At 47.7% G+C, this 24,472-nt stretch overlaps 1 pseudogene; it reads left to right on the forward strand.

Annotated features, from left to right (window-relative positions):
* The first annotated feature begins 596 nt into the window (after nucleotides 1-596).
* Nucleotides 597-24,472, forward strand: part of LOC119271797 — a 35,238-nt pseudogene continuing 11,362 nt past the window's right edge.

Below are 24,472 nucleotides of genomic sequence, written 5' to 3' on the forward strand. Positions count from 1 at the left end.
GGTTCTTTACATGAAGTTGGAGTGGATTGAAATGTTCGTACGAAGTCTAGTACAGATAACTTGTATGGAAAATTCCTGTATATTGCAGTCCTAAAAATTGAAAATCATTCAAAAATCCTTTGGAAAAATGCTTTTGAATCAAAGTCAACATCTCCATACATCGGTGACGAGTAGCATGACACGACAAAGTCAACTGCTGCTGCTGCAGGCAGGCAGGCTTCGTCCATCCGATATCCAGTCGAAGCTCCTTATCGCCATAGATCTCATCTCAACATCCTCGGACCTCTCTCGTCCACCGCTGCGGCCGCCGCCCTGCACCCATAGACGTCGTGGGCGCAGCGTCCTGGCTTGTCCAGGTCGTGCTGGAGAAGCTCGTCAGCGACGGCATGGACGCCGCCTGGGCCGCGGCGCGCGTGGCCGACCCCAACCCCAACCCCGGAGGTGACATCCACCGGCTCCGCTCTCGCCTGCAAGGCCTCCACCTCGTCCTCTCCGCCGCCCGGGAGCGCGTGCCCAGGGCGCGCAGCGAGGTCCTGCTCGGCTCCCTCCGCCGCCTCCACGGGCTCGCTAGTGACGCCGACAACCTGCTCGACGAAATGCTCTACCACCAGATCCACCGCCAGCTCCATCCGGATGTGGGGAGCGACACTTCCTCGTCGTCGTCGGTCGTCCAGTCGGTGGTCTCCATGATCTGTGGCGCCGTCACAGCCCTAGAATTTGCTTGTAACTATTTACCGGAGTGAGCATCATGCATCATGTCTAAATTCTGAAAGTTGAAATTGAGGTTAGTTGAAACCCTCATAAATCACTTCAAAAATAATCAACATTAAAATCTTTTCAAAGAAGTCCAAGAAAATGTTCCTCTTAGTCTCTGAAAATATTGGCAAGAGGTAAAACTTAAAACAATATTTTTGGAATCGCAGAGATATTTATTTTGGGCCTTTGAATTAATTAAATAACTATTTGCATTGGATATATATTCTTTATATAATTAATATATGTTCAATAATCCTGGAACATTTTATGTGGTTTGGGATATTTTAATTCTAGTCACATATTTATTTTTAGGATTTTATAAAATGATTTAGTATTTTAACTAAATCAAAACAAAATAACATAAATAGAAAACAGAAACAGAATTAAGAGAGAGAGAGAGTAATCTCACCTGCAGCCCACCTGGCCGGCCCAGCTGGCAGCCCAGCCAACTGGCCCAGCCCACCGAGGGCAGGGGCGTCTTCTTCCTCCTGCCAGAAGGCAGAGGAGAAGACAGCCACGGCGCCGCGGCGTGCCACGCCGGCAGCTGCCTGCCTGGCTGCCCCCTCGTCGCCCTGGACATCCCCAACGCCGCCACGCACGCCCCTGGAACCCCTCGCACTCTTCCTCGCTCATCCCCCTCCTCCATTTCTCTTACTCGCAACCGCCGAGCGTAGCCGTCGCCGCCGACGCGCACCGCCGTGGCCACCGGCCACCCCACGCCTCACCGACGCGCTCAGAGGCTCCGCCTCGACCCCCTCTTCCTCCTCACCGAGCCACGCCTCACGGGAGCCCCTACAACGCCACCATCAGCTCCGTCTTCTTCCTCGGACCCGACGGCCGCCGTCCTCGATTCTCCGTCGTCAGGACCTCCCCCGAGCCGCTGAGCCTACCCGTCGATCCGCTGTGAGCCCCTGCTGCTTCTCCTGTGCTCGCCCCCTCCGTTCCCGTCCCCTAGCTCCATTTCTCATCGCGGTCGAAAGCTTCTCGCCGCCGGCCATGGCGTAGCCGTGGCCATAGCTGCGCACGCTCACAACGGAGCGCCTCACCGTGTTCAGAAAGCCCCCAGGAGGCCAACACAGCCGCTAGCCGACCCCCTAGTGCATCGCAGCCTCGTGCCCGCATGTTCCCGAACTCCGGCCACCGCAAAAGTTGCCGCCACCATCGATTTAGTCAACCCCGGCGCGAGGTGTTGCCACCGCTGGATGCAAGAGTCTCCCAGCTCGCCGTAGCCGCAAACCACGAGCGAAACGATGCTCTGTAGCTCCGTCCCGAGCATCTCCGGCGAGCCACCGCCGTGCTTTTGGTCGCCGGCGTCGACCGCTGACGTGGTCGCTTAATTAAGACTAATCACCACTAATCCCTCCCTAACAGACACTGACAGACGGGCCCCACCCGTTAGTTAACCACAGGGTTATACCCTGTTTAATTTAAGCTAATGACCGTGGCCCCACCGGTCAGTTTGACCTAGCCACGTCACCGTTGACCTGGTCCCACACGTCAGCCACAGAAACCAGCCCTGGATCACTGACCAGTGGGCCCCACTGGTCAGGTTTGACCCGGACCAGCCTTGTTGACTTGTTGACATCATCATGACGTCAGGCTGATGCAGTAATCCTTTTTCTGAAATTTTAATAAATCTTAAATGATTTATTTATTTCAGAAAATGTCCAAAACTTCTAAAAATCATAGAAAATCAACCGTAACTCCAAATGAAATAAATTATATATGAAAAATTATCAAAAAAATTCAAGGAATCCATCTGTACCATTTTCATGCATGTTAGAACAACTTAAGGCCACTGTTTAGGACAAATCAAATGAATGTTATTTAAATAACCACATGTGGAGTTTGAATTTGAACCTAGTGTTCAAACCAACTCCACTTAACTTGTTGCTAGTTGCATTAGGCCAACCAACAGCATATTGCCATGTCATGATCATGCATCATATTGTTGCATCACATTGATTGTGTTCTTCCTTGTTTGCCGGTATTTGTCCCCTCTCGATAGACGTGGTACCGACGCTGTGATCGTTGACACTGATGAAGACCCAATGTTATCTTCAGAAGTGCCAGGCAAGCAACCATTGATCATTTCGATACAAACCCATGTTTTCGCTCCTGCTCTTGTTTACTGCATTAAGACAACGCGATTCAAACTGCTGTGTGCTACGGTAGTTGAACCCTTATCCTCTGCATGACCTGTCATTGCCACAGTAACTAGATGAAACCCACTAGCATGTGTAGGAGTTGATTGAGCCATGTATGTGATTCCTACCTTGCTATGCCTGCTATGCTTAGAGTTGTGTCAGGTCTGGTTCATCTGGGTGATGGGCCAGAATGAAATACTTATGCCAGTAATGTGAGGGATGTGTTGAACATGTTTTGGTAAAGGTATCAATGAGAGGCCATGTAGGAGTACATGGTGGGTTGTTTCATTGAGGCCGTCCCTAAGAACTGAGATCTGTATGTGTGATTTAAGATTCAGCTACTACCATGCATTGGGATCCTTAATTGACCCTCTCGGCTTCTTAACCACCCTAGTACTCTGTCTAGGAGTTGCAAATAGTTTCTGGTGTTGTAGGTTATGTGTTGGCGGCCGTGCGTAGCGCTGACCCTAGGGGTGGGCTATGTTGCGGTAGATACACCGTGGCACGGTGTACCGGGCGCCCATTTGGTGTCTCGGGAACCCTGTTCACATCGTTCGGGGCCGTATGTGGAAACCCCGGCCGGACTCCCTGCGGATGGAACCTGGATAGGCGATAAACCTGGACTAGAGACTTAGGTGTTAGGTAGGCCGTGGCCGACACCCTCGCTGGGCTTCCGCTTGAAGGTTGCCGAGTACATGTCGTGTAAACGGCGGTAAGTGGTGAGAGCGTGTGTGAAGAAGTACACCCCTGCAGGGTTAACATCATCTATTCGAATAGCCGTGTCCGCGGTAATGGACTTTTGGGTTGCCTATAACAGTTCATAGACAAGTGAAAGTGGATACTCTAAAACTCGCAAGATAAGTGTGAGTGCTATGGATGGCCTTCTCGTAGGGAGACGGGAGCGGATCCATAGTGGTGTATTGAATGGTGAATATGTGGACTCGTGTGCGCCACCTCAAAAGAGTTGCTTGCAGTCGTAGTTCAGGTTAGCCACTGAGTCAAAGCTGGCTTGCTACAGTTAAACTCCACCACCCCCCCTTGTTGATATTGATGCATATGTAGCTAGTTCTGATGTAAGTCTTGCTGAGTACCTTTGTACTCACGTTTGCTTAATTTATGTTTTGCAGAGAGACGTCAGTCTCGCTAGTAGTTCCGTGTGGACTTCGACGTTTAGCTTGATACCTCAGCTACGATCTTGTGCCCTCGGCAGGATCTGGTAGATAGTTAGGCTTCTCAGCCTTTTTCATTTGTAGATGTCTGTACTCAGACATGTTAAGCTTCCGCATGTGCTTTGACTTGTATGCTCTGAATGCTGGGTCATGAGACCCATGTTTGTAATATCTCGCTCCTCGGAGCCTAATGAATAAATACTTGAGTCGTAGAGTTATGTTGTGATGCCATGTTGTATTTACACATATCGAGCATATTGTGTGTATGATTGAAATGCTTGCTATGTGTGGGATCCGACAATCTAGTTGTTTATCCTTGGCAGCCTCTCTTATGGGGAAATGTAGTCTAGTGCCTCCTTGAGCCATAGTAGTCCTTTACAGCCCGGTTCACCGGAGTCCTGCTAGCCCAGCACTACTACTTAGGACACTTGACTGGCCGGCATGTGTTTCACTTCGTTCCTGTGTCTGTCCCTTCGAGGAAATGTCATGCGGTGACATCCGGAGTCCTGCCTAGCCTGATACAGCCCGGGTTCCCGGAGTCCTGTTAGCCCAGTGCTACAGCCCGGATTCACACGCTGCTGACCGACATGCTCAAAGTTGATTCATGTATGCCTGTCCCCATGGGTTAGTGCCGCTTTGGGTTCACGACTAGCCATGTCGGCCCGGGTTCTCTGTCATATGGATGCTAGCGACACTATCATATACGTGAGCCAAAAGGCGCAAATGGTCCCAGGCCAGGTAAGGTGGCACCCGTGGGAATACCGTGCGTGAGGCCGCAAAGTGATATGATGTGTTACATGCTAGATCGGTGTGACTTAGGATCGGGGTCCTGACAGGCGCTAAAAGGGCACGCATGGGGGGAGTGGGGACGAGGATGCCACCGCTATAGTTCGGATTGATGAGATCTTGAAGCAAATGTGTGAAGCTGGAGATGACATTCGTGAGGCGCTCAAGATGGAAAAGCTTGACGCTGTTGTCACCTACGGAGGTCTGAATGCTGGTATGGATCACCGCAGCCCAACAACAACTTTTGTTACAAAGCCGAAGATATTTGGGAGAGATGCTGTGAAGGAGCGCATTGTGCAGACGCTAATGAGTGCTGAGGCTTGTGGTTTTGATTGTTGGGGCTGGAAAGCAACAATGCGCTGCACAAATTCGCCGACACGGCAAATATACACACTACATAGCCCTCTCCACTTGTGATGAACTTTTAGGACAGCTTCAACCAACAAGTAAGCAGTGGAATAACACAAATAACATGCACATGTGACACATGATTTAACATGGAAAAACATCCTCAACTTGAGGAGTAAAAAATCATGGCTGTGGACCAACCGGTCCACGCAACTTCACTATGAGAATGATAAGTACAAAGTCTGCTCTAGAACCTCCAGAGATTTACAACACACTCTTCAGTTGCCAACCGGCAACAGCAACAACAACCACAAGAGGCAAGATTTCAGCAAAGCAGAGTTTACACAGCTTTTGTACCCTTCAGTGTTTTGCAAACTTCTATTAAACCGCTGAACCAAACCAAATTTGGCAGACAAGTAGACACATGAGTTCTTGACATTCCCTCCAAATTTGAGCTCAATCGGACATCATTTGCCTACCCAAACAATTCGTCTCCCAAAACTACTCTGTTCTGAAACTGCAGCAGTCAGAGCTGGCAAAACCACTCTCAAATCTGATGCTCCGCTGACCCAATCCTCAAACCAGCTAACCAGATCGAAGTACTCAAAATAAGGAACGAGCTCAACAAGTTTGGGGTCGATCCAAGCACGTTTGAGCCTCCAATCACCAGCTTGAACACTGTCTAGTCACATGCAGCAAATCTGGACAGAGCCTCTGCTTCTTCTTCTTTCTCTCTCTCTCAGGTTGTGTTTTCTCTTGTGTGCTCTCACTCTCACTCTCACACGAATGGCAGCCACCACCAGCAGGGGTGGAGTGGCTAGGGTTTCTCCTTGCTTCACTTCACTTGGAAGCACTCTCAACCGTTGGATGCAGCGAGGATCAACGGTTGACCTGTGTTGGACTTATGGGCTGATGTTGGGCTGCCAACACACCTCCATGTGGAGGGACTTAGCCCAACAAACTCCCCCTCCCGACATCATGGAGGGTCTCACTGCCTTCCAGCAGCCATGCCAGCGAGCCGGCGGCATACTTCAAGTTTCTTCTTTGTCACCACTTTAGTCAACATATCAGCCTCATTGTCATCGGTGTAAACCTTCTTGGAATACAACACATCTTGAATCCAATGATAACGGACCTCTATATGCTTAGACCTTGAATGAAAGCTTGCATTCTTACTTAAGTGGATAGCACTTTGGTTGTCACAAAACAACATATAATTGTCTTGCTTAAAACCAAGCTCACAAGTCAACCGTTTCAGCCACAATAGCTCTTTACTCACCTCTGTTACTGCAATGAATTTAGCTTTAGTTGTATTCAGTGCCACACACTTTTGCAGCCTGCTTTGCCATGACACCGCTCCCCCTGCATAGGTAACCAAGTAACCTGAAGTAGACTTTCTTCTGTCAACATCTCCAGCAATGTCAGAATCTGAAAAGGCAACCAGCTTGGCTTCATCACCACCAAAGCAAAGTTTCGGATTTTTGCTGCCCCGGAGATATCTCAAAATCCACTTCACGGCTTCCCAATGAGGTCTTCCTGGATTGGACATAAATCTGCACAAAATACTAACCGCATGAGCAATGTCAGGCCTTGTACATACCATAGCATACATCAAACTCCCAACCGCTGAAGCATAAGGAACATGATGCATTTCCTTTTTCTTCTCATTAGTGGTAGGACATTGCTTTCTGCTCAACTTGAAATGGGCTGCTAGTGGAGAACTCACAACTTTAGCATTTTTCATCCTAAACTTCTGAAGTACCTTCTCAATATACTTCTCTTGAGACAAGTACAACTTGTTGCAATTTCTGTCTCGCTCAATTCTCATCCCGAGAATGTTCTTTGCTGGACCTAAGTCTTTCATAGCAAAACATTTGCTCAACTCCTTTTTCAACTTAGCAATCCTAGAGACATTCTTGCCAACAATCAGGATATCATCAACATTGAGCAATAATATGATGAAATCATCACCTGAGAACCTCTGAATAAACACACAATGGTCTGAGCTGCACTTCTTGTAGCCTTGCTCCCCCATGATAGTTTCAAACGTCATGTACCATTGTCTTGGTGCTTGTTTCAGGTCATAGAGACTTTTCTTCAGCTTGCTACGGGGACGAGGATGCGACCGCTACAGTTCGGATTGATGAGATCTTGAAGCAAATGTGTGAAGCTGGAGATGACGTTCGTGAGGCGCTCAAGATGGAGAAGCTGGACGCTGTTGTCACCTACGGAGGTCTGAATGCTGGTATGGATCACCGCAGCCCAACAACAACTTTTGTTACAGAGCCAAAGATATTTGGGAGAGATGCTGTGAAGGAGCGCATTGTGCAGACGCTGATGAGTGCTGAGGCTTGTGGTGTCGATTGTTGGCGCTGGAAAGCAACAATGCGCTGCACAAATTCACCGACACGGCAAATATACACACTACATAGCCCTCTCCACTTGTGATGAACTTTTAGGACAGCTTCAACTAACAAGTAAGCAGCGGAATAACACAAATAACATATACATGTGACACATGATTTAACGTGGAAAAACCTCCTCAACTTGAGGAGTAAAAAATCACGGCTATGGACCGACCGGTCCACGCAACTTCACTGTGAGAATGATAAGTACAAAGTCTGCTCTAGAACCTCCAGAGATTTACAACACACTATTCAGTTGGCAACCTGCAACAGCAATAACAGCCACAAGAGGCAAGATTTCAGCAAAGCAGAGTTTACATATCTTCTGTACCCTTCAGTGTTTTGCAAACTGCTCTTAAACCGCTGAACCAAACCAAATTTGGCAGACAAGTAGACACATGAGTTCTTGACATCCCCTCCAAATTTTAGCTCGATCGGACATCATTTGCCTACCCAAACTATTCGTCTCCCAAAACTACTCTGTTCTGAAACTGTAGCAGTCAGAGCCGGCAAAACCACTCTCAAATCTGATGCTCCACTGACCCAATCCTCAAACCAGCTAACCAGATCGAAGTACTCAAAATAAGGAACGATCTCAGCAAGTTTGGGGTCGATCCAAGCACGTTTGAGCCTCCAATCACCAACTTGAACACTGTCTAGTCAGATGCAGCAAATCTGGACAGAGCCTCTGCTTCTTCTTCTTTCTCTCTCTCTCTTAGGTTGTGTTTTCTCTTGTGTGCTCTCACTCTCACTCTCACAGGAATGGCAGCCACCACCAGGAGGGGTGGAGTGGCTAGGGTTTTCTCCTTGCTTCATTTCACTTGGAAGCACTCTCAACCGTTGGATGCAGCGAGGATCAACGGCTGACATGTGTTGGACTTATGGGCTGATGTTGGGCTGCCAACACACCTCCATGTGGAGGGACTTAGCCCAACAAACTCCCCCTCCCGACATCATGGAGGGTCTCACTGCCTTCCAGCAGCCATGCCAGCGAGCCGGCGGCATACTTCAAGTTTTTTCTTTGTCACCACTTTAGTCAACATATCAACCCCATTGTCATCGATGTAAACCTTCTCAAGTTGCATTTTCTTGGAATACAACACATCTTGACTCCAATGATAATGGACCTCTATATGCTTAGACCTTGAATGAAAGCTTGCATTCTTACTTAAGTGGATAGCACTTTGGTTGTCACAAAACAACACATAATTGTCTTGCTTAAAACCAAGCTCACAAGCCAACCGTTTCAGCCACAATAGCTCTTTGCTCGCCTCTGTTACTGAAATGAATTCCGCTTCAGTTGTATTCAGTGCCACACACTTTTGCAGCCTGCTTTGCCATGACACCGCTCCCCCTGCATAGGTAACCAAGTAACCTGAAGTAGACTTTCTTTTGTCAACATCTCCAGCAATGTCAGAATCTGAAAAGGCAACCAGCTTGGCTTCACCACCACCAAAGCAAAGTTTCGGATTTGTGCTGCCCCGGAGATATCTCAAAATCCACTTCACAGCTTCCCAATGAGGTCTTCCTGGATTAGACATAAATCTGCACACAGTACTAACCGCATGAGCAATGTCAGGCCTTGTACATACCATATCATACATCAAACTCCCAACCGCGGAAGCATAAGGAACATGATGCATTTCCTTTTTCTTCTCATCAGTGGTAGGACATTGCTTTCTGCTCAACTTGAAATGGGCTGCTAGTGGACAACTCACAACTTTAGCATTTTTCATCCTAAACTTCTGAAGTACCTTCTCAATATACTTCTCTTGAGACAAGTACAACTTGTTGCAATTTCTGTCTCCGCTCAATTCTCATCCCGAGAATGTTCTTTGCTGGACCTAAGTCTTTCATAGCAAAACATTTGCTCAACTCCTTCTTCAACTTAGCAATCCTAGAGACATTCTTGCCAACAATCATGATATCATCAACATTGAGCAATAATATGATGAAATCATCACCTGAGAACCTCTTAATAAACACACAATGGTATGAGCTGCACTTCTTGTAGCCTTGCCCCCCGATGACAGTTTCAAACTTCATGTACCATTGTCTTGGTGCTTGTTTCAGGCCATAGAGACTTTTCTTCAGATTGCACACATAGTCTTCTCTGCCTTTCACAAGAAACCCCTTAGGTTGCTCCATGTATATTTCTTCCTCCAACTCACCATGAAGGAATGCAGTCTTCACATCCATTTGCTCAACCTCCAAGTTGAGACTTGCTGCCATGCCAAGGATTACTCTTATGGATGTCATCTTCACAACCGGAGAAAATATCTCATCATAGTCAATGCCTTTTCTCTGGCCGAATCCTTTTACAACTAGCCTGACCTTGTACCTTGGATGCGATGTGTGCTCTTCTTGTTTGATTCTGTAGACCCACTTGTTCTTCAAAATTTTCTTGCCCTTGGGAAACTTCACCAACTCATAAGTATGATTCTTATGCAAGGAATCCATCTCTTCTTGCATAGCATTTTTCCACTCCTTCTTGTGCTCATCTTCCATTGCATCTGCAAAGCATTCAGGTTCTAAACCGTCAGATAATAACACCACGTATTGATCTGTGGGATAACTGCTGGAAGGAATTCGACCCCTGTTGGATCTTCTGAGTGGAGCAACTGGTGGACTTTCTGGTGCTGGTGCTTCCTGCTGATCCGAATCATCAACTTCAGCATCATACTCTTGCTACTCCTGGGAAGCATCTTCTTCACATGCACCACCATGTACATCATCTTGTACATCTTCTGCATCTGCTTCAACTTGCACGGGAGCTGGAGCTGTAGGAACTGGGTCAGAATCAATCATGTCTTGCTGCTGCTGAGGAGGAACCTGCCCCTTCTTCTTCACAATATCCTCAATTGCTTGGTCTTCAACAAACACAACATCACGGCTTCTCACAACTTTCCTTTCTATAGGGTCAAACAGCTTGTAGCCAAACTCATCAGCACCATAGCCAAGAAAGATACACTGTCGTGTCTTCGAATCAAGCTTTGACCTTTTATCTTGAGGAATATAAACAAAGGCCTTGCACCCAAAAATCTTCAGGTGGTCATATGAGACATCCTTGTCACACCAGACCATGTTAGGAACATCTCCCTGCAAAGGATAACTTGGTGAGAGATTAATAAGATAAACTGCAGTCATCAAAGCCTCACCCCAAAAGTGTTTGCGTAGCTTTGCATTTGACAACAAGCATCTAACTCTCTCCACAATTGTCCTGTTCATCCTCTCAGCAAGACCATTCAGCTGTGGTGTCTTCAAGGGAGTAAATTGATGCCTAATACCTTTTTGCTTGCAATATGCATCAAATGGCCCAATATACTCTCCTCCATTATCAGTGAGAATGCACTTGATCTTCTTCTCAGTTTCTCTCTCAACCGAGGCTTGGAATTGCTTGAATACACCTAGTACTTGATCTTTGATCCTCAAAGTGAAGGCCCAAACTTTCCTGGAAAAGTCATCAATAAAAGTCACAAAGTACTTAGCACCACCAAGAGATCTTACCGACATTTTGCAAACATCGGAATGTATCAAGTCCAGCTTCTCTCGGGCTTCTTGTGAGGAGGTAGAGTCTTGAAGGCAACTCGGTGTTGCTTCCTTGCTAGACAATCTGAACATTTCTTGATGTGAACTCCTTTCACACCCTTCAACAATATTTTCTTCACTAGCACTTTCATCCCCTTCTCACTCATGTGCCCAAGTCTCTTGTGCCATAGAGCACAATGATCATCCTTCTCTAGTGCATTGACAGAAGCACTAAAGAGCTTAGCATGAACATGATACAACACTGAGACCATTTTACCTCTTGCAACAATAATGTTACCTTTGGTGAGCTTGTACTGCCCTTTTCCAAAACTGCTCAAGTAATCATCTCCATCAAGCAAACCAACCGAGATAATATTGAGACGAAGTGCCTCGACATGCCTCACAGATTTGAGGACTAACCTTGTACCATTTGCGGTCTCCAAATGCACATCTCCATTTCCAATGATGGCTGCTCTATCATTGTTCCCCATCTTCACAACACCAAAATCACCTGATATATAGTTAGTGAAGAGCTCTCTGCGAGATGTAGCATGAACGGTAGCACCGCAGTCCGGTATCCAAATCATCTCGTCACCATCCACAAGGTTGACGGTTTCATCAGAAACAACATTGATCTTCTCCTCAGCAGTGGAACCAAATCTGCCCTCATTTTGTTCATGCATAACAACCATGATGTCCTCTACTGTTCTACTGTAGTAACTCGGTTACCCTCTGTGTCACTATCACTGTCAACTTGCTTCCGATCTTGCTTCTTCTTTTTCTTTTTGTCTTTCTTCCACTTGTCACATTGCCACTTAATGTGGCCCTTCTGATGGCAGTGATGGCACTCATAATCAGCATACTTACTTTTTGATTTGCTCCTACCTCTTTCTGCCCCTTTACCTGGACCTCTGCTCTTACTTCTCCCCCTGGACTGAGTGACCAGCACCTCTGAATGTGAGGAAGAACTAGCTTCAGCCACCTTTCTGGACTCTTCATTTAGTACCCTGGTTTTCACAAGATTCCAAGTGACAACTCCATTAGGTGCTGAATTGCAAACCGTGACCTTAAAGGTCTCCCAGCTGTCCAGTAATGAGCCTAGTAGCAGCAAAGCTCTCACTTCATCTTCAAATATTATTCCCATTGAAGAAAGCTAATTTCTAATGCCTTGGAATGTATTCACATGATCTGCAATTAGAGTGCCCTCTTTGTACCTCAAGCACATCAATTGTTTGATCAAGAACATCTTGTTTGTACCTTCTTTTCGGGCAAACAACTCTTCCAATTTCTGCCATAAGGTGCGTGCATGTGTCTCATCAATGATATGGTTCAAAACATTGTCATCGACCCATTGCCGAATGAACCCACAAGCTTGGCGATGAAGTACCTTCCACTGACATTCCTCAATGCCCTCCGACATCTCACTGGAGAACACTGGCTTCCAGTATTCTTTCACATACAACAAGTCCTCCATCTTGCCCTTCCATGCTTGATAATTTGTACCATTCAAAGATATTATCCTGCTGGTATTCACTTCCATCTTTCACCACAAGAAACTCAGCAATTTGCACAAGCAAACCTAGGCTCTGATACCATTTTGTTGGGGCTAGAAAGGAACAACGCGCTGCACAAATTCACGACACGGCAAATATGCACTTGTGATGAACTTTGAGGACAGCTTCAACCAACAAGTAAGCAGCGGAATAACACAAACAACATGCACATGTGACATAGGATTTAACGTGGAAAAACCTCCTCAACTTGAGGAGTAAAAAAACCACGGCTGTGGACCGACCGGTCCACGCAACTTCACTATGAGAATGATGAGTACAAAGTATGCTCTAGAACCTCTAGAGAGATTTACAACACACTCTCCACGTTGCCAACCGGCAACAGCAACAACAGCCACAAGAGGCAAGATTTCAGCAAAGCAGAGTTTACACAGCTTCTGTATCCTTCAGTGTTTTGCAAACTGCTCTTAAACTGCTGAACCAAACAACACAAAATTTGGCAGACAAGTAGACACATGAGTTCTTGACATCACCTCCAAATTTCAGTTCAATCGGACATCATTTGCCTATACAAACTGTTCGTCTCCCAAAACTACTCTGTTCTGAAACTGCAGCAGTCAGAGCTGGCAAAACCACTCTCAAAACTGATGCTCCACTGACCCAATCCTCAAACCAGCTAACCAGATCGAAGTACTCAAAGTAAGGAACGAGCTCACCAATTTTGGGGTCGATCCAAGCACGTTTGAGCCTCCAATCACCAGGTTGAACACTGTCTAGTCAGATGCAGCAAATCTGGACAGAGCCTCTGCTTCTTTTTCTTCCTCTCTCTCAGGCTGTGTTTTCTCTTGTGTGCTCTCACTCTCATTCTCACACGAATGGCAGCCACCACCAGCAGGGGTGGAGTGGCTAGGGTTTCCTCCTTGCTTCACTTCACTTGGAAGCACTCTTAACCGTTGGATGCAGCGAGGATCAACAACTGACATGTGTTGGACTTATGGGTTGATGTTGGGCTGCCAACACACCTCCATGTGGAGGGACTTAGCCCAACATCGATTTGTTAGTCCTTCCGATTGTTGGCAATGGCGGTGTTGGGAAAACTACTCGAGCACAACTCATTTACAACGACTCGAGAGTGAAAGGCTGCTTCAGCAAGCGCATATGGATCTCGGTGTCTGCCGACTTTGACGAAGTAAGGCTCACTCGTGAGATGCTGGACTGCGTGTCAACTGGTGTGAGCAAGCATGAGGGAATCACAAACCTTAATAAACTCCAAGAGATTCTTGATGAGGATTTGAAGTCGAAGCGCCTACTCCTTGTTTTGGATGATATGTGGGAGGACAGTGATAAAAGTCGCTGGGACAAGCTATTAGCACCACTAAGATGTTCAATGAATGGCAATGTGATCTTGGTGACAACTAGAAATCACTCTGTCGTAAAAATGATTTCTATTGTGGACCCTATCCATTTAGTGTTGGGCTAAGTCCCTCCACATGGAGGTGTGTTGGCAGCCCAACATCAGCCCACATAAGTCCAACGCATGTCAGTCGTTGATCCTCGTTGCATCCAACAGTTGAGAGTGCTTCCAAGAGAAGTGAAGTAAGGAGAAAACCCTAGCCACCCCACCCCTTGCTGGTGGTGGCTGCCATTCGTGATAGTGTCAGAGAGTACACACAAGAGAAACCACAACCTGAGAGAGAGGAAGAAGAAGAAGCAAATGTTCTGTCCAGATTTGCTGCATCTGACTATACAGTGTTCAAGATGGTGATTGGAGTCTCAAACGTGCTTGCATCGACCCCAAACTTGGTGAGATCGTTCCTTACTTTGAGTACTTCGATCTGGTTAGCTATTTTGAGGATTGGGTCAGTGGAGCATCAGTTTTGAGAGTGGTTTTGCCAACTCTGACTGCTGCAGTTTCAGAACAGAGTAGTTTTGGGAGACGAACAATTTGTGTAGGCAAATAATGTCCGATTGAGCTGAAATTTGGAGGGGATGTCAAGAACTCATGTGTCTACTTGTCTGCCAAATTTGGTGCTGTTTGGTTCAGCGGTTTAAGATCAGTTTGCAAAACACTGAAGGATACAGAAGCTGTGTAAACTCTGCTTTGCTGAAATCTTGCCTCTTGTGGCTGTTGTTGCTGTTGCTGGTTGGCAGCGTGGAGAGTGTGTTGTAAATCTCTCTAGAGGTTCTAGAGCATACTTTGTACTCATCATTCTCATAGTGAAGTTGCATGGACCGGTCGGTCCACAGCCGTGGTTTTTTACCCCTCAAGTTGAGGAGGTTTTTCCACGTTAAATCATGTGTCACATGTGCATGTTGTTTGTGTTATTCCGCTGCTTACTTGTTGGTTGAAGCTATTCTCAAAGTTCATCACAAGTGGAGGGGGCTGTGTAGTGTGCATGTTTGGCGTGTCGGTGAATTTGTGCAGCTCATTGTTGCTTTCCAGCCCCAACAAAGTGGTATCAGAGCCTTGGTTTGCTTGTGCAAATTTCTGAGTTTCTTGTGGTGAAAGATGGAAGTGAATACCAGAAGGATAATATCTTTGAATGGTACAAATTATCAAGCATGGAAGGGCAAGATGGATGACTTGTTGTATGTGAAAGAATACTGGAAGCCAGTGTTCTCCACTGAGATGCCAGAGGGCATTGAGGAAGGTCAGTGGAAGGTACTTCATTGCCAAGCTTGTGGGTTCATTCGGCAATGGGTCGATGATAATGTTTTGAACCATATCATTGATGAGACACATGCACGCACCTTATGGCAGAAATTGGAAGAGTTGTTTGCCCGAAAAGAAGGTACAAACAAGATGTTCTTGATCAAACAATTGATGTGCTTGAGGTACAAAGAGGGCACTCTAATTGCAGATCATGTGAATACATTCCAAGGCATTATAAATAAGCTTTCTACAATGGGAATAACATTTGAATATGAAGTGAGAGCTTTGCTGCTACTAGGCTCATTACCGGACAGCTGGGAGACCTTTAAGGTCATGGTTTGCAATTCAGCACCTAATGGAGTTGTCACTTGGAATCTTGTGAAAACCAGGGTACTAAATGAAGAGTCCAGAAAAGTGGCTGAAGCTAGTTCTTCCTCACATTCAGAGGTGCTGGTCACTCAGTCCAGGGGGAGAAGTAAGAGCAGAGGTCCAGGTAAAGGGGTAGAAAGAGGTAGGAGCAAATCAAAAAGTAAGTATGCTGATTATGAGTGCCATCACTGCCATCAGAAGGGCCACGTTAAGTGGCAATGTGACAAGTGGAAGAAAGACAAAAAGAAAAAGAAGAAGCAAGATCAGAAGCAAGTTGACAGTGATAGTGACACAAAGGGTAACCGAGTTACTACAGTAGAGGAGGACATCATGCTTGTTATGCATGAACAAAATGAGGGCAGATTTGGTTCCACTATTGAGGAGAAGATCACTGTTGTTTCTGATGAAACCGTCAATCTTGTGGATGGTGAGGAGATGATTTGGATACCAGACAGCGGTGCTACCATTCATGCTACATCTCGCAGAGAGCTCTTCACTAACTATATATCAGGTGATTTCGGTGTTGTGAAGATGGGGAACAATGATAGAGCAGCCATCATTGGAAAAGGAGATGTGCATTTGGAGACCGCAAATGGTACAAGGTTAGTCCTCAAATCTGTGAGGCATGTCGAGGCACTTCGTCTCAATATTATCTCGGTTGGTTTGCTTGATGGAGATGATTACTTGAGCAGTTTTGGAAAAGGGCAGTACAAGCTCACCAAAGGTAACATTATTGTTGCAAGAGGTAAAATGGTCTCAGTGTTGTATCATGTTCATGCTAAGCTCTTTAGTGCTTCTGTCAATGCACTAGAGAAGGATGATCATTATGCTCTATGGCACAAGATATTTGGGCACACGAGTGAGAAGGGGATGAAAGTGCTAGTGAAGAAAAAATTGTTGAAGGGTGTGAAAGGAGTTCACATCTAGAAATGTTCAGATTGTCTAGCAGGGAAGCAACACCGAGTGGCCTTCAGGACTCTACCTCCTCTGTGACGCCCCCGATTCAATCGTACACTAATCATACACGCAAATGTGTACGATCAGGATCAGGGACTCATGGGAAGATATCACAACATAACTCTACAAATAAAATAAGTCATACAAGCATCATATTACAAGCCAGGGGCCTCGAGGGCTCGAATACAAGAGCTCGATCATAGACGAGTCAGCGGAGGCAAAAATATCTGAGTACGGACATAAGTTAAACAAGTTTGCCTTAAGAAGGCTAGCACAAACTGGGATACAGATCGAAAGAGGCGCAGGCCTCCTGCCTGGGATCCTCCTAAACTACTCCTGGTCGCCGTCAGCGGGCTGCACGTCGTAGTAGGCACCGCCCTAGTAGTAGTAGTCGTCATCCGCAGTGGCGTCTGGCTCCTGGGCTCCATCGTCTGGTCGCAGCAATCGAGTATAAAAAGGGGGAAACGGGGGAGTAAAGCAACCATGAGTACTCATCCAAAGTACTCGCAAGCAAGGATCTGCACTACATATGTATGCATTGGTATCAAATGGAATAAGGGTATCATATTTGGACTGAACTGCAGAATGCCGGAATAAGAGGGGGATAGCTAGTCCTATCGAAGACTACGCTTCTGGCCACCTCCATCTTGCAGCAGGAGACGAGAGTAGATGGTAAGTTCACCAAGTAGCATCACATAGCATAATCCTAACCGATGATCCTCCCCTCGTCGCCCAGTGAGAGAGCGATCACCGGTTGTAACTGGCACTTGGAAGGGTGTGTTTTATTAAGTATCCGGTTCTAGTTGTCATAAGGTCAAGGTACAACTCCAAGTCGTCCTGTTACCGAAGATCACGGCTATTCGAATAGATTAACTTCCCTGCAGGGGTGCACCACATAACCCAACACGCTTGATCCCATTTGGCTGGACACACTTTTCGGGGTCATGCCCGGCCGCGGAAGATCAACACGTCGCAGCCCCACCTAGACCAACAGAGAGGTCAGCACGCCGGTCTAAACCTAAGCGCCCAGGGGTCTGGGCCCATCGCCCTTAGCACACCTGCATGTTGCGTGGGCGGCCGGAAGCAGACCTAGCCTAGCAGGCGTTCCAGTCCAATCCGGCGCGCCGCTTAGTCGGTGACGTCACGAAGGCTTCGGCTGATACCACGACGTCGAGTGCCCATAACTGTCCCCACGTAGATAGTTAGTGCGTATAGGCCAGTAGCCAGACTCAGATCAAATACCAAGATCTCATTAAACGTGTTATTTTGAAATAACCGCGAACGCCGACCAGGGCCAGGCCCACCTCTCTCCTAGGTGGTCTCAACCTACCCTGTCGCTTCGCCACAAAGATCCACTCAGAGGGCCGCCGGGACAAACGTCCTTTCGGACCCAATCCGGGAATCACTCGTGGGTACTCCTACAAGCCGACCCGTCTTTAGTCACCACAACTATCATATATAAAGTATATAGTATATACCCGTGATCACCTCTCGAGTGATCACGACCCGATAGTATAGCATGGCAGACGGACAGGAATGAAGGGCCACTGATGATAAACTAGCATCCTATACTAAGCATTAGGACTGCAGGTAAAGGTAACAACAGTTGTAGCTACAATGACAGGCTATGCATCAGGATAGGAGTAACGGATAGCAGTAACATGCTACACTACTCTAATGCAAGCAATATAGAGAGTAGAGTAGGCGATATCTGGTGATCAAGGGGGGGCTTGCCTGGTTGCTCTGGCAAGAGAGAGGGGTCGTCAACACCGTAGTCGTACTGGGTAGCAGCGGCGTCGGTCTCGATGTCTAGCGAGAGAAGAGGGGGAAGAAACAATAAATATAACGCAAACAAATGCATGACGATGCATGACATGACAAAGTGTGATGCTAGGTGTGCCCTAACCCAGTACGAGGTGGTACCGATGAAGGGGGGAAACATCCGGGAAAGTATTCCGGGTGTTTCGCGTTTTCGGACAGATGAACCGGAGGGAGAAAGTTGCGTGTTCGGTATGCTAGGGATGCATGGCGGACGAACGGGTTGCGTATCCGGGTTCGTCTCGTCGTTCTGAGCAACTTTCATGTAGAAAGTATTTTCATCCAAGTTACGGATTAAAAGATATGATTTTCTAAAGATTTAAATCATTTTCTGATTTTAATTAGTTATTTAATTCTAACATTATCCAAAACAGTGAATGATGATGCAGGCATGACATCAGAGTGATGTCAGCAGGTCAACTAGTCGGGTGACCAGTCAAACCAGACAGGTGGGTCCAGTGGGACCCACATGTCATTGTCAGTGGGCAATAATAGGGGGTTTAGACTAACTAAATAGGTTAATTAGTGGGTGGGCCCCAGCAGTCAGTGTCTAATTAGGTTTTAGTTAATTAACTTAATTAATTAGCAGTTTATATATTTGTTTTTATTTGTTTTATGGCATGGGGCCCGCATGTCAGTGGCAGTAGCTGCCACGTCAGCGAAGTTGACTTCGGTCAATGTGGCTAGTTGGGGCCCCCAGGTCCACAGGCAGCGACCCAGGGGGTGGGGCCCGCCTAGCCACGACGGCGGACAGCGCCGGAACGACGCCGGCGAGGCAAAACGCGGCGACGCGGCTCGGGCGAGCGTCGGGTTACATCTACGGGGCACCAAAAACGAGCGCGGTCGGGCGCATTAGAACGGCGAGACGACGACGTGTCGGTTGGTGGTGGTTACGCGAGCAGTGGTGGCCGGAATCGAGCTCGGCGAGCTCATCGGTGGTGAGGTGGTTCGGGCGTGAGACGAAGACGGCGACGCAGCGCGCTTCGGGGCTAACGGGAAGGCTAGGGGGGAGCTGCGCTACGCGCTGAGCACAAAGGGCTCGGCCCCGTGACCATTTGGTCACCGGAAGGGCGCCGGCGACGCGCGCAAGCGGCGGCACAGTCGGGTGTGTGGCGAACGGCGATAGCAGGGTGCAGACGGGCGAATTAAAGGGGGTGGGAGGTCCTACGCGTTGCGGGGAACACGTTGCGCACGGGCTCGTGACCACTTGGTCGCCGGAGCCATGCCGACGACGAGCTCGGGCACAAGGTGGGGAAGGAGCTACGGTGGCGGAAATGCTCGGGAAAGAGAGAGGAGGAAGCGGGGGCTCACCGAGCGGCACACACGGTGGCCCTTGGGGGTTTAGTAGCTGCAGGGGCATCGCCTGAGTTGTGAAGAGCGGCGACACGTCTCGTCGGAGCAGAGGAGGAAGACGGCGGCGTCGGGGCGTTGCGGTGGCTCCGGTCTCTAACGGGTTGCACCAGTTGAAGCAGCGGACGGCGGCGGCCCTTGGAGACACCGTGGGGTGGCGAGGTGGGCTCGGTGGTCGTGTCTAGGCCGGAGCCATGGCGTCGGTGGCGCTCGGATGCGGAGGGGAACGAGGGGGAGAGGCGCGGTGGATCTGAGGGGGGAAGGCGCAGGAACCGAGGCAAGAGTGGGGGCGAGTGAGAGGCAGGATCGAGGAGGCGGGGGCGTGGCGGCCTTATCCTTGCCCCATCGCCGGCAAGGGGGGTTCGGCGGGGACGCGCCCTGTTTCGACCCGGGTCAGGGGAACAGGGGAAGGGGACGCGACAGAGGGAGGCGGGCCGGGTGTGGCCAGGTGGGCCAGGTGGGCCGACCGGTGTGAGCTGGGCCGCCTGGTCCAGGGGGCTTCCCCCTTTTTTTGTTTTTGTAATTTCTTTCTTTTATTTATTTTCCATTTCTGTTTTATTTAGTTTAGGGCATTTAGGTATTTTTTAAAATTGTGTCCTCTACACCATAATTACTAGTGCAATATTTGGCACCCACCGAACATTTTTGTTTTGGCTTTTCAAAACGTTGGGTGTTCGTCACTAATACATTTTTGAGTTTGCTATGTTTTTGGAACTACCACCTGATTAGCAACAATAACATAGATGACATGGCATCATGAGGAGAGTTTTACTGTAGCCTAATTATCCGGGCGTTACAATTCTCCTCCACTACAGGAAATCTCGTCCCGAGATTTAGGAGGTAGAAGGAAACAGTGCGGGGTATTCATCTCGAAGACGATCCTCGCGTTCCCAGGTAGCTTCGTCTTCAGAGTGATTCGACCACTGGACCTTGAGGAACTTGACCGCCTTCTGACGTGTGCGGCATTCAGCTTGGTCGAGAATGCGGACTGGATGCTCTTTATAGGAGAGATCCTGTTGCAATTCGAGAACTTCATGATCCACTGCTCGGATTGGGTCCTTGAAGCATCGGCGGAGCTGTGACATGTGGAACACATCGTGAACCTAAGAAAGGTTCGGTGGAAGCTCTAGTTGATATGCCACTTTTCCACGCCTCTCGAGAATAGTGAAAGGACCAATATAGCGGGGAGCTAGCTTTCCTTTGATCCCAAAGCGGTGAGCACCCTTCATTGGTGTAACTAGAAGATAGGCCTTTTCGCCAGGTTGATAGACCATGTCTTTATGATGACGGTCATAATTACTCTTTTGACGCGACTGAGCAGTCTTGAGATTCTCATGAATAATGCGAACTTGTTCTTCGGCATGTTGGATAATATCCGGACCAAAGAGTGGATGTTCCCCAGTTTTTGACCAGTTCAGAGGGGTTCGGCACTTTCGTCCATATAACACTTCGAAGGGGGCCATCTTCAGACTAGCTTGATAGCTATTATTATAAGAGAACTCAGCATACGGGAGAGATTCCTCCCATTTCATGCCGAAGGAAATAACACAAGCTTGAAGCATGTCTTCGAGAACTTGGTTGACACGTTCAACTTGCCCTTGTGACTGCGGATGAAACGTCGTACTGAATGACAGATGAGTTCCCATAGCTTCTTGGAAACTTGCCCAAAATCTTGAAGTGAATAAACTACCACGGTCTGAACTGATAACCAGTGGAATACCGTGAAGTGAAACAATTCTGGCCATGTAGAGAGTAGCAAGCTGACTAGCAGTGATTGTCTCTTTGACCGCCAGAAAATGTGCAACTTTAGAAAGCCGGTCAATGACGACAAGAATATCATCATTACCTTTCTGCGATTTGGGAAATCCAGTGACGAAGTCCATTTCAACATGGTCCCATTTCCATTCAGGAATAGAGATAGGTTGCAGAGTTCCAGCGGGCCTTTGATGCTCTGCTTTGATACGGCGACAAACGTCACACTCAGCAACATAACAAGCAATATCCTGCTTCATATTAGACCACCAGAATCTTTGTCGGATGTCTTGGCACATCTTTGTACTACTAGGATGAATAGACAAAGGCATATCATGAGCTTCTTCCATAACCTCTTTAGTCTGATCCAGGTTTTTCCTCAAACGTGGTACCACTAGGCGGCCTTTGAAGTACAAGGTGCCATCATCGGTGATAGAGAAGAAGGAGGGCTTTCCCTCTGCTAGATGATGTTTAATCTTATGGACTTCAGAGTCACAACCTTGAATAGTCTTTATACCAGCTATGAGATCTGCTACGACAGCCTGGGTATTTAGAGAACCCTTAGTAACAACACGAAGATTCATCTTCTGAAACTCTGGGGGAGGGGGGCGAGTGCTCCAGGAGGAACAATATGAAGGTTCAACTTTCTAAATTCTTCGACAAGCGAGGGCTGAACTTTGTGAACCTGGAGGTAATTGCAGTAAGACTTGCGGCTCAAGGCATCAACCATTACATTAGCCTTGTCGGGGGTATAGGATATACCCACGTCAAAGTCTGCAATAGTCTCCATCCATCTCTGCTGACGGAGGTTCAGATCTGGCTGAGTAAACAGATACTTCAGACTTTGGTGGTCGGTGAAGATTTCGCAACGTTTACCGAGAAGGTAATGTCGCCACTGCTTCAGTGCATGAATGACAGCAGCAAGCTCGAGGTCGTGAACTGGGTAGTTTTCTTCGTGAGGGCGCAGTTGACGAGAGGCATAAGCAATCACTCTACGCTCTTGCATTAGGACACATCCTAATCCTTGATGGGAAGCGTCGCAGTAAATGACAAAGTCCTTCTTAGTATCAGGTGGAGCAAGCACGGGGGCAGAAGTCAACTTGTCCTTGAGCGTCTGGAAACTTTCCTGACACTTGTCTGTCCAGTCAAACTTGACACCCTTATGCAACAGATTAGTCAGGGGCCTGTCAATCTTGGAGAAGTTCTCGACGAATCGACGGCAATAGCTGGCGAGACCGAGAAAACTTCGGACTTGCTTCACATTCTTCGGAGGAGTCCAATCGAGAATAGGCTGAACTCGTTTAGGGTTGACGGCAATACCATCCTTGGAGATGACATGCCCAAGATAGGTTACTTTGGGGAGCCAGAAATCACACTTGGAATACTTAGCATACAGTTGATGCTCTCGAAGCTTTTCCAGCACAAGACGAAGATGTTCAGCATGTTCTTCTTCGTTCTTGGAAAATACAAGGATATCGTCTAGATAAACCACGACGAACTTGTCGAGGTAATCCATGAATATATAGTTCATCAGACGAGAGAAGGTGGCGGGAGCATTCGTTAAGCCGAATGACATGACGGTGTACTCGTATGATCCATACCGAGTCATGAATGCGGTTTTTGGGATATCCTCTTCACGAACACGGATCTGGTGGTAACCCAACCTCAAGTCGAGTTTGGAGAATGCCGATGAGCCAGCCAGTTGATCATAAAGATCACTGATCCGAGGAAGAGGATATTTATTTTGAATGGTAGCTTGGTTTATAGGACGGTAGTCTTGGACTAATCGGTTTGTCCCATCCTTCTTCTTAACAGAGAGAGAAGGTGCTCCCCAAGGAGAGCAACTTGGGCGAATGAAACCTTTGACAAGAGATTTGTCGAGTTCCTCCTTAAGCTCAATGAGTTCATGCGGCGGCATTTTGTAGGGTCATTTAGCTATAGGGGTGGTGCCGGGTTACAAGTCGATGATGAATTCGACAGCTCTAGTAGGGGGAATCCCTGGAAGTTCTTCTGGGAAGACATCTTGGAATTCACGAACGACGGGAATGTTTTCAATGCCCTCGAGTGGTGCAGCATTCAACGCATTCAAGGCATAAAGCCGTGCCTCGACGTTTTGCACCAGATGAGCTTGGTAAGTAACTATTTCGTCTGAAGGGTGTAGCAGATGGACGGTCTTAGTGGTGCAAACTATAGAAGCAGTATGCGCTTTTAACCAATTCATTCCCAGAATGAGATCAATGCTACAGGACTTCAGTACGATGGGAGAGACAAGGAATTCCAGTCCTTCGATTTCTACAGGGACGTCATTGCAAATCACGGAGGTTCGACATTGGCTCGCAGGGGTGTGTATTAATAGTGAAGCATTCATGTCCTCACATTTAATGTCGTGCAAGCATGCAAAATCTTCTGACATGAATGAATGCGATGCACCTGTATAAAATAAAACGGATGCTGGTACTGAATTTACGAGGAGTGTACCCATCACAGTAGCAGGCTAGTCTTGAGCTTCGTTCAGATCAACGTGGTTGGCATGAACACGATCATAAGACTTGGCATTGTTGCTGCGTGGCTGGTTGCTTCAACGGCCAGTTGCTGGAAGGGCCAGTTGATTCTGGTTCTGTTTGCATTCCCTAGCACGGTGCCCTGGTTGTCCACACCTGAAGCACAACCATTATTGGGAGTGGGAACATGAGCTTGTGGTGGTGGAGCTGGAAGTCTTGGCTGCCTAGTTGGAGGAGCAGGCAGACGAGGTGCAGCATAGGTCTGCCTTGGGGCAGGTGCATTCGGCTAGTACATGCTGTTGGGAATCCATATCTTGCGCTTCTGCGAGGACGGGCCCGAAGATGAGCCCGTGTCATGGTTGCGCCTGTGAGAGCTCTGGTATTCCTGCAGACCAGTTTCAACATTGATGGCCTTGTTCACC

This window comes from Triticum dicoccoides, chromosome 3A (assembly GCF_002162155.2).
Source record: "Triticum dicoccoides isolate Atlit2015 ecotype Zavitan chromosome 3A, WEW_v2.0, whole genome shotgun sequence".
NCBI lineage: Eukaryota > Viridiplantae > Streptophyta > Magnoliopsida > Poales > Poaceae > Triticum > Triticum dicoccoides.